Source organism: Zeugodacus cucurbitae, chromosome 6 (assembly GCF_028554725.1).
Source record: "Zeugodacus cucurbitae isolate PBARC_wt_2022May chromosome 6, idZeuCucr1.2, whole genome shotgun sequence".
NCBI classification, from domain to species: domain Eukaryota; kingdom Metazoa; phylum Arthropoda; class Insecta; order Diptera; family Tephritidae; genus Zeugodacus; species Zeugodacus cucurbitae.
In genome coordinates, this window is record NC_071671.1 from 62,859,058 (window position 1) to 62,872,937 (window position 13,880).

The 13,880-nt window shown below is 31.4% G+C and overlaps 1 protein-coding gene across 6 annotated transcripts in view; it reads left to right on the plus strand.

Moving 5' to 3' along the window:
* The first annotated feature begins 4,825 nt into the window (after positions 1–4,825).
* Positions 4,826–13,880, plus strand: part of Shoc2_2 (Leucine-rich repeat protein SHOC-2) — a 62,455-nt gene continuing 53,400 nt past the window's right edge. For 2 of the 6 annotated variants that reach the window (XM_011179645.3, XM_011179651.3), the window contains exons 1-2: positions 4,840–4,991; positions 8,445–8,816. The gene's annotated coding sequence lies outside the window, so the exon portion shown is untranslated. Of the gene's footprint in view, positions 4,992–5,041; positions 5,180–5,596; positions 6,343–8,444; positions 8,817–13,880 lie in introns of those variants that run through there. The other 4 variants (XM_054233447.1, XM_011179647.3, XM_054233446.1 and 1 more) reach the window with 4 other exon arrangements.

The window sequence follows — 13,880 nt, forward strand, 5'->3', positions numbered from 1 at the left end:
ATTGATGATATCATTCATTCTTTTTCTTAAAAAATCTCGAACTATACCAATCCGTTCTTGAAAGTGTGATCTATTGCTTATCATGTTGAAAAGACAACCGTTTAACCGTCGAGAGGGAAGATAAAAGTTCTGTAGTTTGGTAAAATAAAGTTTAGTATTCACTGTGGTATCACAGTTTAGTGTGTTGACATATCAATTTAGATGAAAATATTGTTGTTTCAACTAAGGAAGAACTCTGTAAAGTCCACCTGTAGCTTCCTAGAACCGATGAGCATAGTATTGATTCTTAAATGACTGGACTATTGTCATTCTCTGATTGGGCGGGTAGTTGTCGAAACTAGTTTCCTTGGTTTAAAACTGGATATTTCAATTTAGATGAAAATATTGTTGTCTCAACTGAGGAAGAACTCTGTAAAGTCGACCTGTAGCTTGTTAGAACCGATGAACATGGTATTGATCCCTAAATGACTGGACTAGATCCATTCTCTGATGGGTCGTGTAGTTGTCGAAACTAGTTTCCTTGGTTTGACACATGATAATCCATGTCAATTTAGATTTATGCTGTCTTAACGCTCAATCCCTCTGGGATTATTTGTCAAAGGAATCAGATTTTCTTAATATAAATATTATTTATATACCTCAGTTTCTTATGCAGATTATCCTCTTAATTGCATACATTTCGAAAAATCTAATCTAGTGGATCTAAGCTTGAATCAACTTTTTTCTTTCTTTCCTTCTCTCCCTAAGAGTTGAAATACAAATATGGATTTTCACTGTGATTTTAGTTATTTGACGTTAATGTAGAACTTGTCTTGTCATATACCAATATCAACTAGATAACCTTGAATTACACACCTTACTAACAACACTTGCTACTCTCTAGCGCTAACAATCAGTGTCTTTTACAACTAAATTTTGTTAATTTTTGTAATTTAACGCTCAAATGCAACGCCAAAACTCAAAAGTTTAAAAAATCAGCGGCCATTGTATGAGTAATATATGAGTCGACAAGTTCAGCTTATCATTAACACCCAAAGGTATCGAAGATAAGATATGGCGAAAAATATTTGTTCAATAAATTCTCAAGCGAGTTTAAAAGGGTGCGAAATCGGTTTGTGTGGGTTGGGTGGGCAATATTTGTGAGTTCAACTGTAACGATATTGGTGTTTGTTTTAGCTTTTCAAATATTCTTGTGTGTGTCACTGTATTTAACGGTTTATTTGCATTTCGTTAAAGTTGACTGAAGATTTTATATGCCTCCATTGCTTAATTCTGTGGAATTTTATGTAACGTAACACGCTGTTTGTTGCAATTTGCGAAATATGCTTTGGGTTTCATGAGCTAAGGTGTATATGAATGTGTGGCATATGGAATCATTGTTCTGAATTAACTAAAAATAACTGGTTGTCATTTTATGATATCGAATTCTTGTTAATGCAGTCTTTTATTCCTTATTGCCAAGATCCTCGGGGCTCCATCGTTACAAATTTCATTGGAGGGTGATGCGATAATTCCATAGAAATGTTTTTCAACTCCCTAGTACAATAGTAGCTATAATTAGGTCCACTAACATTGAGACTACGGTATTTGGGTCATTGAGTACTTGAGCTTCAGGCAGAATGGGCTTATTCAGTATGTTTATAAGATCCTCACATCTGCTAATATAAATTCTATATTAAAGCTAGAGAAGACACTCTCGTATTATATTTAAAGCTTGATCCATGGTTTCCTAAAGAGCTTCTTCTTAGTTTCGAAAGTCAATACAGTGATCAGGTAGCCTAAGATTTAATTTAAGAAAAGTTCGTGATTTTAAATACTTCTTGTCACCTGACTTTACACGATCTTCAATCGACAGCATTTTCATATATTCCTATATGAGATTGGATAATCATGGTTCTATGGCAGAAGACTTTGGGTTCCAATTCTAAAGGGTTCAAGTAAACGGTTCCCAATAACTGATTTGTCAGAAATTTTGAACTATATGTATTTGAGCGAATAAATAACAGCGGCTATGCTGGCTAGGTCATGTTGTTCGAATGGATGAAAGTGCCCCAGCTCTGAAAGTTTTCGATGCAGTACCCGCTGGTGGAAGCCGAGGAAGAGGGAGACCTCCACTCCGATGCAAGGATCAGGTGGAGAGGGACCTGATTTCGCTTGGTATAACCAATTGGCGCCAAACTGCCAAAAGGAGCGATGCGTGGCGCGCTGTTGTGGACTCGGCTATAACAGCGTAAGCGGTGTTTACGCCAGTCAAGAAGAAGATGTATTTGTAAATCAATTAATACGAATTACCTTCCATAACTAAATTCTATTGAAAAAGAATACCGCAAGCTTTTATTGCATTGCGGTGAATATGTAATCGCTATAGCATCAAATTGTAAACGCAAGTATCTTATCAATGCGAGTAGCGCCAAAATAAATATAAGACACGTATGTACACATACGTGTATCAAAACAAAGCCTCTACAAATACAAACACACACTCACACATTTATATACGAGTACACAGTCTTAAAACTACAAACTGATAAGATAATGATTATGCCCACGTAGAGTCGCACACACAGCAAAGCTTTGCTCGTTTTTTTCTTGATTCTAGTAAATGGAAATAAAAAAGAAGCGTTGTTTAGAGAGCACAACGAGAGCGGCATAGTCAGTTGATATATTGTGCAAAAGTTGGCAAGTCACTTCTTTAAATAAAGCTTCCAATTAGCATGTGAGTTTGAAAGTTACCTAAGATATCACTACAGAGGCAGGTGAGACTTTTTGCAACGAAAAAGAAAATGTGGAAAATTAAAAAAACTGCAAGTTAAAAGTGAATAATATAAACTGTAACAAGTACTATTAGTCTAGCAGACATTTGCAATAACTTCATCTAAAGCTAAAGTGTGTGAGTGCGTAGTGCTAGTTATCATATCTTATCAGTTATATACACAAGTCTACATACATACGAGTTTTAAGTAGTCTCTCTATTTTGCGCGGTTACTCATTCTATCGCCGAAATGATCTCTGAGAGTTTGTTGAAAAAACTCCAAATTTGAAGAGTGAAGCTTTTAAAGCTATCATGTCTTATTCATTTTGCCGAAGTGATCATGAGTGCGCCAGTTTTTGCGAATGAAGCACCTGTTAAGGGTCGTGCGGAAATTTTTACTGTGTGAAAGTGATTTTGATTAAGCATGTTTAATTATCAGATAGCTGAGATCATATTACCACTGTATTTGAATAAAAATCTAACCTATCATAACAACACCCTACCTTAATAAACCACCTCATTTGTTTCCAATGCAAGGAGTATAAAGAATGTTTTGAGATCTTATTTCGAAGGACTCCTAAATTTTAGATTTTGGTAAGTCAAAAAGCTTATCAATATGAAGGATGAACATGCTATTCTGTGGCTGATCCGAATGCAGCGGGCTAGCACTTGGTTAATTTGAGACAGTTCTTTGTGAAACTCGAAAAACTCCTGAGTTTTCATATAAAGTCTCGACAAAGTACATCGGAGTTATCACAAATCTGTTTAGGGTATTAAATATTTTCTGCAATTTTTAATTATTGAAACCGTGCTCTATTGTGAAACGTATTCCTGTGAGGACGGAACAAATAGTAGCAGGGAAAATATCCCAGCCGCTGTTTCCTAAATAGTTTTTAACAGTCTTGCAACATGAGTCCGAGCGCTGTCATGATAGAAAGTTGTTGTCTCGTGTCTAGTCGCAAATTCCAGGTGTTTTTCGGCAATCGCACGATCCTCCTAGCTGAATTATTGTCGGTAGCGTTCACCATTAATAGTTTCACCCGATTTTAGAAGCTCATAATAGCACACCTCCCCCCACCAAACACAGAATATTTCCTTGGCTTTATATTACGTACTTCCTGAATAAGAATTCGCCGGGTTCCTAAGTAATCGTTTTATCGACTATAACCTATATAATAGTTCAAAACATAGAATAGTTCAAAATATAGAATAGTTCAAAATATTCAAATAGTAATCTCAATCGACACTTTTTTTCCTACCGACCTGCTTATCAGTCTTTATACCTACTGAACCACGGCACCACTTTTCGATTACATGTGCTCTGTTGGTGCTGCTCCGAGTATTTGCACTGCTCTCCACTCACACGGGTCTCGAACGGTGCGTCTCTGCGTTTCAGTTGCGCTTAAGTTGCCTACGTATTGGTGGCATTTGAGCTCGACGTCACGCAACAGATTTTTTGCGACCACCTCACCGGTTTTGCTCACTGCTGTTGTCCATTCATAGCCGTTGGCGCTGCCGCTCAGCCACCGCTTTGTATGTATGTGCATCTGCCGTGTGCTCGCGGGCTTCACCACATACAAACACACACACGCGAAGGCACCGCGAGCGCACACAAATGTAGCTGTGGCTACCTCATTAGCGTGTTTGCAGCCATAATGCTGATGAAAGGGGTGGTGGCGGCAGCAGCGAGGAGGATCGCGTATGTGTGTGTGTGTGTATATATATGTGCTGCGTGCAGTCTACTCACCGTGCTCCATTCTTCGTACGCCCGTGCTTTATTGCCATTTCTGCTTGTATGTGCGTCTGCTGCCGTTGAGTCCGCGTGTTCCAGCTGCGACTGCGAGTGCGGCTAATTTGTCTTTTTTACTACGTGTGTGTATGTATTTCTTTTATTGTTATTATTATTTTTATTTTTTACACTAAATAATTTTGGTTGTGTGTTTCCAAGCGTTGAGTACCTATACACACACCAACAACCACCGCCACCGTTGCCTGCCTGTGGGCTTAGCTTAGCGTTTGGCGCTTGTTGCTATTGTTGTTGGCTTGCTAGCTCGCTGGCTGTCTGCTTGTTTGTCGGCTGAGTGGCGGCGCTGCTGGTTGCTTTTGCGTTCGAGCGCTTACTTGTCGAAGAGCTTTCGTGTTGAGCGGTTGGTGCGGCGTGAATTGCTTGCTTTTTTAGGTGGTTTACTTTGCTTAGCGTTTCGATCGTTCGATTATTGTGTGTGTGCTGTGCGATCTAGTAAGTTTGCTATTCCCGCTTGTCGGTCGGTCGTTGTTGGTGGTGTCACGCGTTTTTCAACATTACGAAGTTTGCAATTTTATGAATTAAACAAATTTGCAAAAATAATTTGCATTATTTATTGCTAATAAAACTAAAAAACAAAAACAACAATAAAGAGTACGAAAATTGTGTGTTATCGAAAAACGGTACGTTGAAGTGTTAAAATTTTCTTTATAACTTTTCGAAAAAAAATTTAAATTAAAAAAAAAACAACAAAAACGAATAAAGTACGATAAAGTGTTATAATTTTTTTTAATTAAAATAAAATTTAATTGAAAAAAAAAAAAAATAATTTTTCAAAAAAGAAATTGTGACTGTATAGCCATAGTTTTCGCCCACTGTGCTGCTTACCTTACTTGTTGCGCTCGCATTTTTAGTTCGCCTGCTTTTGAAATTGATTTTTTTGTCGCAATTTCTTTTTATTTTTTTTTTTTTTGCAAATTTCACCTCGAAATTGGTTCTTTCGCAGCGCAACGGTAAATGGCAGCATACAATACAATACACTGCAACAACAAGAACAATGACAGCAAAAATCAGCGACACTCGCCCGCAACAAGAGTAATTTCAGTGAAAATTGAGTGGAAATAAAATGTGTTGTTTTTGCAAAAAAAAAAATAAAAAAATAAAAAAAAAATTTTGTTTGTCGTCAGATTTGAAGAAAAAAAGATACAATAAATTATTTTTATAACCATTTTTTTGCTTTGTTTTTGTATTTTGTATTTGTGCTGCTGTTTGCTACTGATCATTCGGTTTTTTGCTTCGCAACTTTTTCGCATTGTTGTTGCGGGCGCTTGATATTTGCGACAGTCGCGCAAACATTTTGACATTCGTTGTTGTTTTGGCTGTGTTTTCAATTCAAAAACAAAATACAAAAATATGTAAAAAATTTATTGAGACAACAAAAAATTAACTCATCTCGGCGGTTTGTCCTTACATTTTGGCTTTTATTGTTTTGCGTTCGTTTTCGGTGTGCCAATGTTGTTGTTGTTTTGTGTGCTGTTGTTATTGTTGTCACCGCATCAGCCACCAAGTGGCAGCAACACCCATTGATATCGGCGACATATGGCTGGCGCAGTCAGTCGTTTGTCGCTTTTGAAACGCGCCGCGTCGCCGCTGTGAAGTGTTTTGTGCGTGGAAATCAACCGTCTAATAGGCGCATAAAATCTTCTACAGCCACACTAACTAAATGCAGAATAAGCACACAAGCAGATACATTAAAATGTTACAAAAACTCAGATGTGCAACAAAAAAACCACAAAAATCCCACCAAAAACAAAATAATAATAAAAACACGCCAACAACAACAAATGTAAAATAAAATTAAAATAATCACCGCCAAAAGCATTGTGCTGCGCCCAATATTTTTGTACGCGTTGAAGGACTTTCGTTGACATTTGGTTTTTGGCTGCAGTCGCCGAAACTGTCTGCAAGAATTTCGTGTTCATCTTCGTTGTTTTTTTTTTTTACATTCTAAATTTTCAACTTTTAACTGCCTGTTTTTCGTGTTTCGAGGCGTGTGTTCGATGTACTGTTTTTTGGTGCATAAATTTAGCATGTGTGACATTGAAACAAGATAACAACAAAGATATGCAAATCTGTGTTTCAGATCTTTTTATGATTGCTGAAATTTGTTGAAAATTTGCAACAGCTTTGTTGAATTAAAAGTGAAAGGGTTTGAAAACAATGTTGAATATATAAATTGCACAATAAATTGAAAGTTCAAAAATCGCAAAACAAAACCAACAGTTCCGCATGTGAAGAGACTACAATTGAAAAGTGTTTACAAACTAATAAATCAGTGTGAATTTTTTTTTTTTAATTTATTTGTATGAAAAAATACTCCAAAAAATCATGAATTTGTTCGAAAAAATTATACAAAATAATATACGAAAATTACTTCATTAAAATTTGCATCAGTCAATAAATCACTACTGGTTGTTCGTATGCTCTGGACTTACCTGTTTTTTTGTTATTAATGGCTTTTAGCATGCGTGATGTTCACGAACTTGAATTTGAAGAAAATTTCAGGATTTTAAAAAAATAATAATATTTTTTTTTTTGTTTTTTAAGTGCTTAATAATTGATAATAAATTAATGTTTGGAGAATACAGACCACAAAAAAAACAAAAGTTAATAAAAAAATAAAAAATTTCAATTATTTTTTGGAACAAAAAAATTTAAATAATGGAATAAAATAAAAAAAATTATATAAAAAAATTTTTATGTAATAAATACGCTTAATTAAAAAAAAAATACATATTTACATTTAAATGAAATAAAATAAAAAATATAATATTTCAAAAAAACCTTATTTCGAAAAAAATAATAATACTATATATAAAATTTCGTTAGTAAAAAAAAATAACTTGTAATGTCCAAGAAGTAAAAAAAATCAATATATAAAATAAAAAAATTTATACATAAACATATAAAACTGTAATGAAAAGATTAATTTTTAATAAAATACAAATAAATAATGAGAAGAAGAAATAACAAACAAAATAATTATTGCAAAAAAAAATTCGAAAATCACTAAAATTAAATTAAAAATATTAAAAAAAAAATTATAATTTTAAATAGCTGTTTTATTTTATGCAATTGTAATTTTAAATCTGAACATCAACATAACTGAAACATTTTTTTGTTTTTTTTTTGCAATTAAATGCAACAATTTTAAATTTTTTATTTTTACATAAATTCTAGACGATGAACATTTTAAATATAAATATGTAATTTTTAGTTTGTTTCAATATTCGTTTTTATTTTTTATGTACATACTTCATTCGAAAACAAAAAAATTAAATAAATTTTTAATTCATTAAAAATCTTTAAAATACGTAATATATCCAACATCATTGGCAAGGGTATCTCTTATACTTTTTTTAATTTTTGATAACTCAAACTTCCAACATATATGTAGATATTACGAAATACTAAAATAACTGTGATGATTTATCAACTCATTGACAGACGGCATTACAGCCAAAGAAACCTCCGCTTATAGCAAATAAATAATTTGCATGCATCAGAAAACCCCCCAGAGCAGCGAAGATCACATGAGTCAGATTAAAAGTCACTTACAATACCCACATACAAATTATTTATATTAAATATTTTTTTTTGCTAATTTGTGTCGTAAATTAAAAATTAATTGTATGCAAATTATTTGTAATGAATGATCACACTTTAACAGCTTTGATAAATTTTTCGAACAAATTCATTTGAAATAAGCAAAAAAAAATAATAAATTGCAAACATTTGCGCGAATTAAACTAAACTACATGAATGAACAAACAGCAACCCTGACACGTGTGACCTTTTTATCACTCCCAACATACATACATATGTACATGCATACACTTATTGTAAATTATTCTAATTAAATTTTGCATATATCACCTCAACTTACAGTATACATACATACATACATATATAACGTACTCGATCATACCTACATATGCATGTGGACCTGCTAACAACGAGTGCGGATTAATAAAACCTCAATTAAGGCAATAATATTTGCTTAAAACTACTGAGAAATATAAATAGAATTGTGCGAGTCAATGCTAAGTGTTTGACAAAAACAACAACAAACACCGTGTAATAGTTTCTAATTAAACAAGTAAAGAAAGTAGAAGGAAACCTCGTCATTGTGACACACAAAAACAAAGCAAAAAAAAAAATAAAAAATATATTTTCTAAGCAGTTTAAGCTGTAAAAAAAAGTAAAACAAAAACGCGCTCATCTATAAAAAAAAAAGCTACCAATTACCGGGTGAGAAGGGTGAGTTTAGTTGCATATAATTAATGTTAAAATATATATTTTGTTTGAAGTTACATGAAATTTCCACAGTTGCCATGCAATAATAGTACAAAGATTGTGGCAATAGAGCAAGCCGTGTGTGCGTGTGTTGTAATTGTTGGACTTTAGCTTATATGGCTTGAGTAATACATACATACAAACACTAGGTGGTACTTATGAACTTGGGAAAACTATAGTGACTACGCACGCTGAGGCATGTATGAGTATATGCTAGTACATATGTGTATATAAAATTATGAATATGAATAGTAGAAGTTAAAAGCGATAAACTTCTATTACGAAATCGTATACTCACACATGTGCTAGTATGATATGCACATGCGAGCGCTTAAATCGACTTTGAACTTTGCGAATATTAAGTTTTGTGTTGTTCATATGTATATACTCGTATATATATCTATATAGATTTCTTTGAGTTGCTTAAACAATTTGCAGTTCCCCTACAATTCCTTATTACTTTATTTGCTTACTTTTAAAACTTAATATATTTATACAACTGTCATTGCAAATGCTTAAAAGTACAACTGCATATGCTATAATACACACTCACAATACATACATACGCTTAGTAGCAATATACCGCAAACATGAAATAAAATCAGCAGGTATGCAATTAAACAGTAGTAGTTGAAAAGGGCACTGGCGAGCAAGTGAAATGCCTGTCATGCTATGGTTTTTTACAAACTTGACCTCATTTTATTTATAATTTTTTATAATATTTTTACGGAATTGCATACGAAAATAAAAAAATTTTGATTGCTAAAATATTAAAAAATAATAACGAACTGTAAATTTACTTGACATTGAACGTTAACTTTAAGGGCGTAACCGAAAAATTGGGTATATAAAAAAATTAAATACCATAAAAAATAAAAACGAAAAAAAAAATTAAAACGAATCTTAGTAAAAATTGTGCATTTAAAAGTTTGTTAAAATATCAGAGCACAATTTTATCAGCATTTGTTAAAGCAAATATTTTTGTATAAAATTTTTTTAATACAAATATGTACACATTTATAGGTCAGTCTGCTAAGAACGTCAAACACCACATTTTTTCAAAGAAGAAAACTAAATTTCTTGAAATTATTAGCGGTCAGAGCGATTTTTGGTTATTCCAAAAAATTTCTATGCGATAACGATTGTCGGATTATCAAAAAAAAAACTTCGAAAATTTCGATAATAAAATTTTTTTCGAAGTATAAGATATATATTTTCTTACTTTTTCTGAATTTATAAGCCCTCAGATTTAGAAAAAAATATATACAAATGTTTTTTGAACTATTAAATATAATAAAAAAAACGATTCATAAAGCTTTTAGCAAGATAAGGATATTCGGAACCAAAAAAAAACACATAAATTTAACAATATCCATTCTTATAAAATTAACTCCTAAAATCATTTATTCTACAAAAAATGTTATCGACTTGAAATTCAAAATATCAATATTCAAAATACAATATAATTTATTCATATTGAACGAAAAAAATATATTTTTTTCACTAACTGCACCACTGTTCATATGCACCATTTTCCTTTCTTTATCGTCTGTTCACTGGGTTATTGCAATATTTTTTTGAAAGTAAACCGCAATGGCAATGTAGCAATTATATCGCTCGCAAGGCGATTACCTACCACCGCTGCTTGAGTCGGTGCATGCAATAAACAGAAAAATTAACAATTAAAGCGTAAATAAATATGTGTAAACCGAAATTTGTATACGAAAATTTTTAAATTTTCAGTGTGCAAAATCAGTGAAAATAAATAACGAAAAAGTAATAAAAATATATGTTTAGAGTTTTATATAAATATTTTTAAGAGGTACTGTAGTATATATGTGAGTTTTTAAAGCAAATGTTTGCATATAAATAGCGAATATTTTCTAATGAACACATATATTTTTAATGCAGAAAATCTGAAAATTTATTAGGTAAATATTGTAAGCAAAATAATAGCTCATTTGAAATCAAATTGACATTTGATAATTAAATGTTAATATTTTTTTTAATTGTTTGTGCTTTTTATTTTTATATAGTTTATGTGTTTATTTTTATATTTTTTATTTATTTTATTTTTTTTTTTATTATTTTAAATTTTTATTCTTTAATATTTTTCTTTTAATTCTTAATTATTTGTTTTTTTTTATGTAATTTATGTATTCATTTTTATATTTTCTATTTAGATTATTTTTATTTTTTTATTTAATTTATTACTTTTTAAATTTGTTTATTATTTTAAATTTGTTTGCTTGCCCATTCACTAATCCCTCAACCCACTTAATTATATGTTCATTAACATTATTATATTCTCTTTGTCTCTTAATTTTATCAATTCAATGTGTACATACGTGCTCTAATTCTATTAATAGTTTGAATGGCACAGCAGGAATAAAACAAAAACATCAAATATATACAAAGTTAGCAACTAGCCCACCTTCAAATACCCACACAAACTGCATACATAAATAAATTTCTGTGCATTTTCATTTCCACGAATTTCAAATTCGGCATTTAATGCATTACTAGACTCACTGTTTTACTGCCTAATTGCTTTGCTAGTTGGTAGCCAAGTTGCAGGCGTATGAATCACATTAATCACTTTTCAATAGCTTACTAATCTAATTTTGTTAACGCTGTGCCGGAACTTGAGCAGGCCATTTTCGTACCAAGTGACCTTTGATAAAAAAAATATATATATATATATAAAAAATCAATTAACTATAAAACAAAAGAAAATAAAAATAGGAAAAAGAAAAAATTAAAATTTAAAAAATGTAAATAAAAACAAAACGAAATAGATCTAGTATCCAAATAAGGTAGTACGTCTTACTGACATCATACTTATTATTTTTCAATTCTTATGTTAATTGTATTTAAATTATTATTTTTTTTGTTATTTAAAATTTTGATATTTTCTTGTTTCACGTCTTCTGTTTACTTTAATTTTAACTTAATTGCATGCATAAATTAAATACTTATCTTATGCGTTTTTTAATGAACAGTGACCACGGTGCTACTCTGTTAAATGTCGCTTCGCCGCCCACCTAACGGCAAAATATATCTTTCTGAGTTATCTACGCTATGTTTTTTTTTTTTTTTTGCTTACAAGAGATGTTTATGTCGGTTTTATAGGTGCAAAACGACATATGTTCAGCTGCAATTTGAGTTGTTCACGCAATCAGTGGGTGTCTTAAGATTTTTTTTTTTGGTAATTTTATTATTGCATAGGCGTGAAATGATTAAATGTTTAGCAAATAATGAAAAATGGCGCGAATATTATTCACTTCATAAAAAGTTTTTGAGCTTATGCAAATTTAAAATATGTTGAATTAATTCGTGGGAATGGAAATACTAAATTGAAGCAAATATGTATCAGTTTTCCCAGACGTCAATTTCAACTAAATTCTCACTATATCGAAAAAAAAATTCGAACGGCGAAACGGACAAATTTAATATATTTTATTATTTCATATAATAATTCTAAAATAAGAATTTAAGCTTTAAGTTATTGTAATAAGACAAATAATTAAGTAAAACTTTATATTGGAAGAATACAAAAATTAATTTCTGACTAAAGCTTTCACGCTTTAATGAAGTAGCTTTGAGCTTTCATAAATAATTTCATATGTTAGAGAAAACTTAAAAACTTATCTCATACCTGAGACAGACATGTAGTATATATTGTAGTATGATTCAGAAACCATATGTGTATCACCGGTTTTCCGAATTTTGTTTGAAAGCAAATGGTGTTCAGTACTACAATAGAGTTCTAGAAACCATTGAAATTTTGTGGTGTTGTGAAATGTACTACAATGGATTGCATTGAGCACACCGAAAGCTTTAAGCTCTTCTGTCACAATCATATGTTTTCTGACATTTTGACATACAGAAAATAAATTAAATTCAAAATAATATTGAAATCAAAAAAACAAAATTTGAAAAAATTATGTGAAAAATGTGTAATATGTAATAATTATATTGGACAATAATATTTTAAGATTGCTTGAAGTTGTAACTCAGTCAGGATCAATTTTCCTGCCCGATATTCATAATTATATTTTGCTTGAATTTATTTGCATCAGCTGATGGATGTAAACATAGTACAATACTACATGTGTGTCACTATCCTGGTATATGGTTTCTTGAGCTTTTATTGTAGTACACATCATAGTACAGAAACCATATGTCTGTCTTAGGCATTAAGAGATAAAAGCATTTTGAGTTGCTTGAGCTTTCATTGCCTCCTTAAAAGCATTCATGTGTAAGCTCAAAAAATAAAATGAAAACTCAAATGAGAACTTACATATTCGTATTGAACTAAGTAAACAAATATATATGACGAATAAAGTGAAATGAAATTTCATTATCAACTAATGCATCAGTGGATTCAAAAATGAAAGTAAAATATCGACTGATTTCATAAAAACGTAATGATCTGCAACGGCATGACAACGGAAATTTTAACGTGAAAACTTTATGCAAAAAATAGAATAAATATACGTAATTATAGTGTAAAAAAATACTTTTATACCTTTAATAGTGTTTATTTATTTTATTTAGTAAAGTAAACTCTAGGCAATTAGATTTCAGCGTGACAATGAAAAGTGTTGAAGAGGAGGAGTATTGCCTTTGACTCAGTGGGAAAAGTAAAACAACAAAAAAAGCGTAGGAAAATCAAAAGGAAGTGCCATTACGAGTAGAAGCAGCTGATATTCATATAAGAAACTGTTGCTGAGCACTGAGTGAGTGTGTCGCCGTGAGTGAGTGAGTGTGTCGCCGCACAATCATAGTGTCATTAAATTGGCAAACAACGATGTTTTTGTTTTTTACGATTTCCGAAAACCCAAATATACACATTTACCACACAATAAGCTATAAAAAAGAAGTGATTAGTTTGTGAAAATATAGATGTGGATACTAGATCGTGAATTCTGCGAAAAAAAATCATTTTGTTTATGGTTCATGTGTTAAATTCGCCATGGCGCCTCACCCAAACCAAACTGAAAATCGTCTGAAATGTTTTTCTTG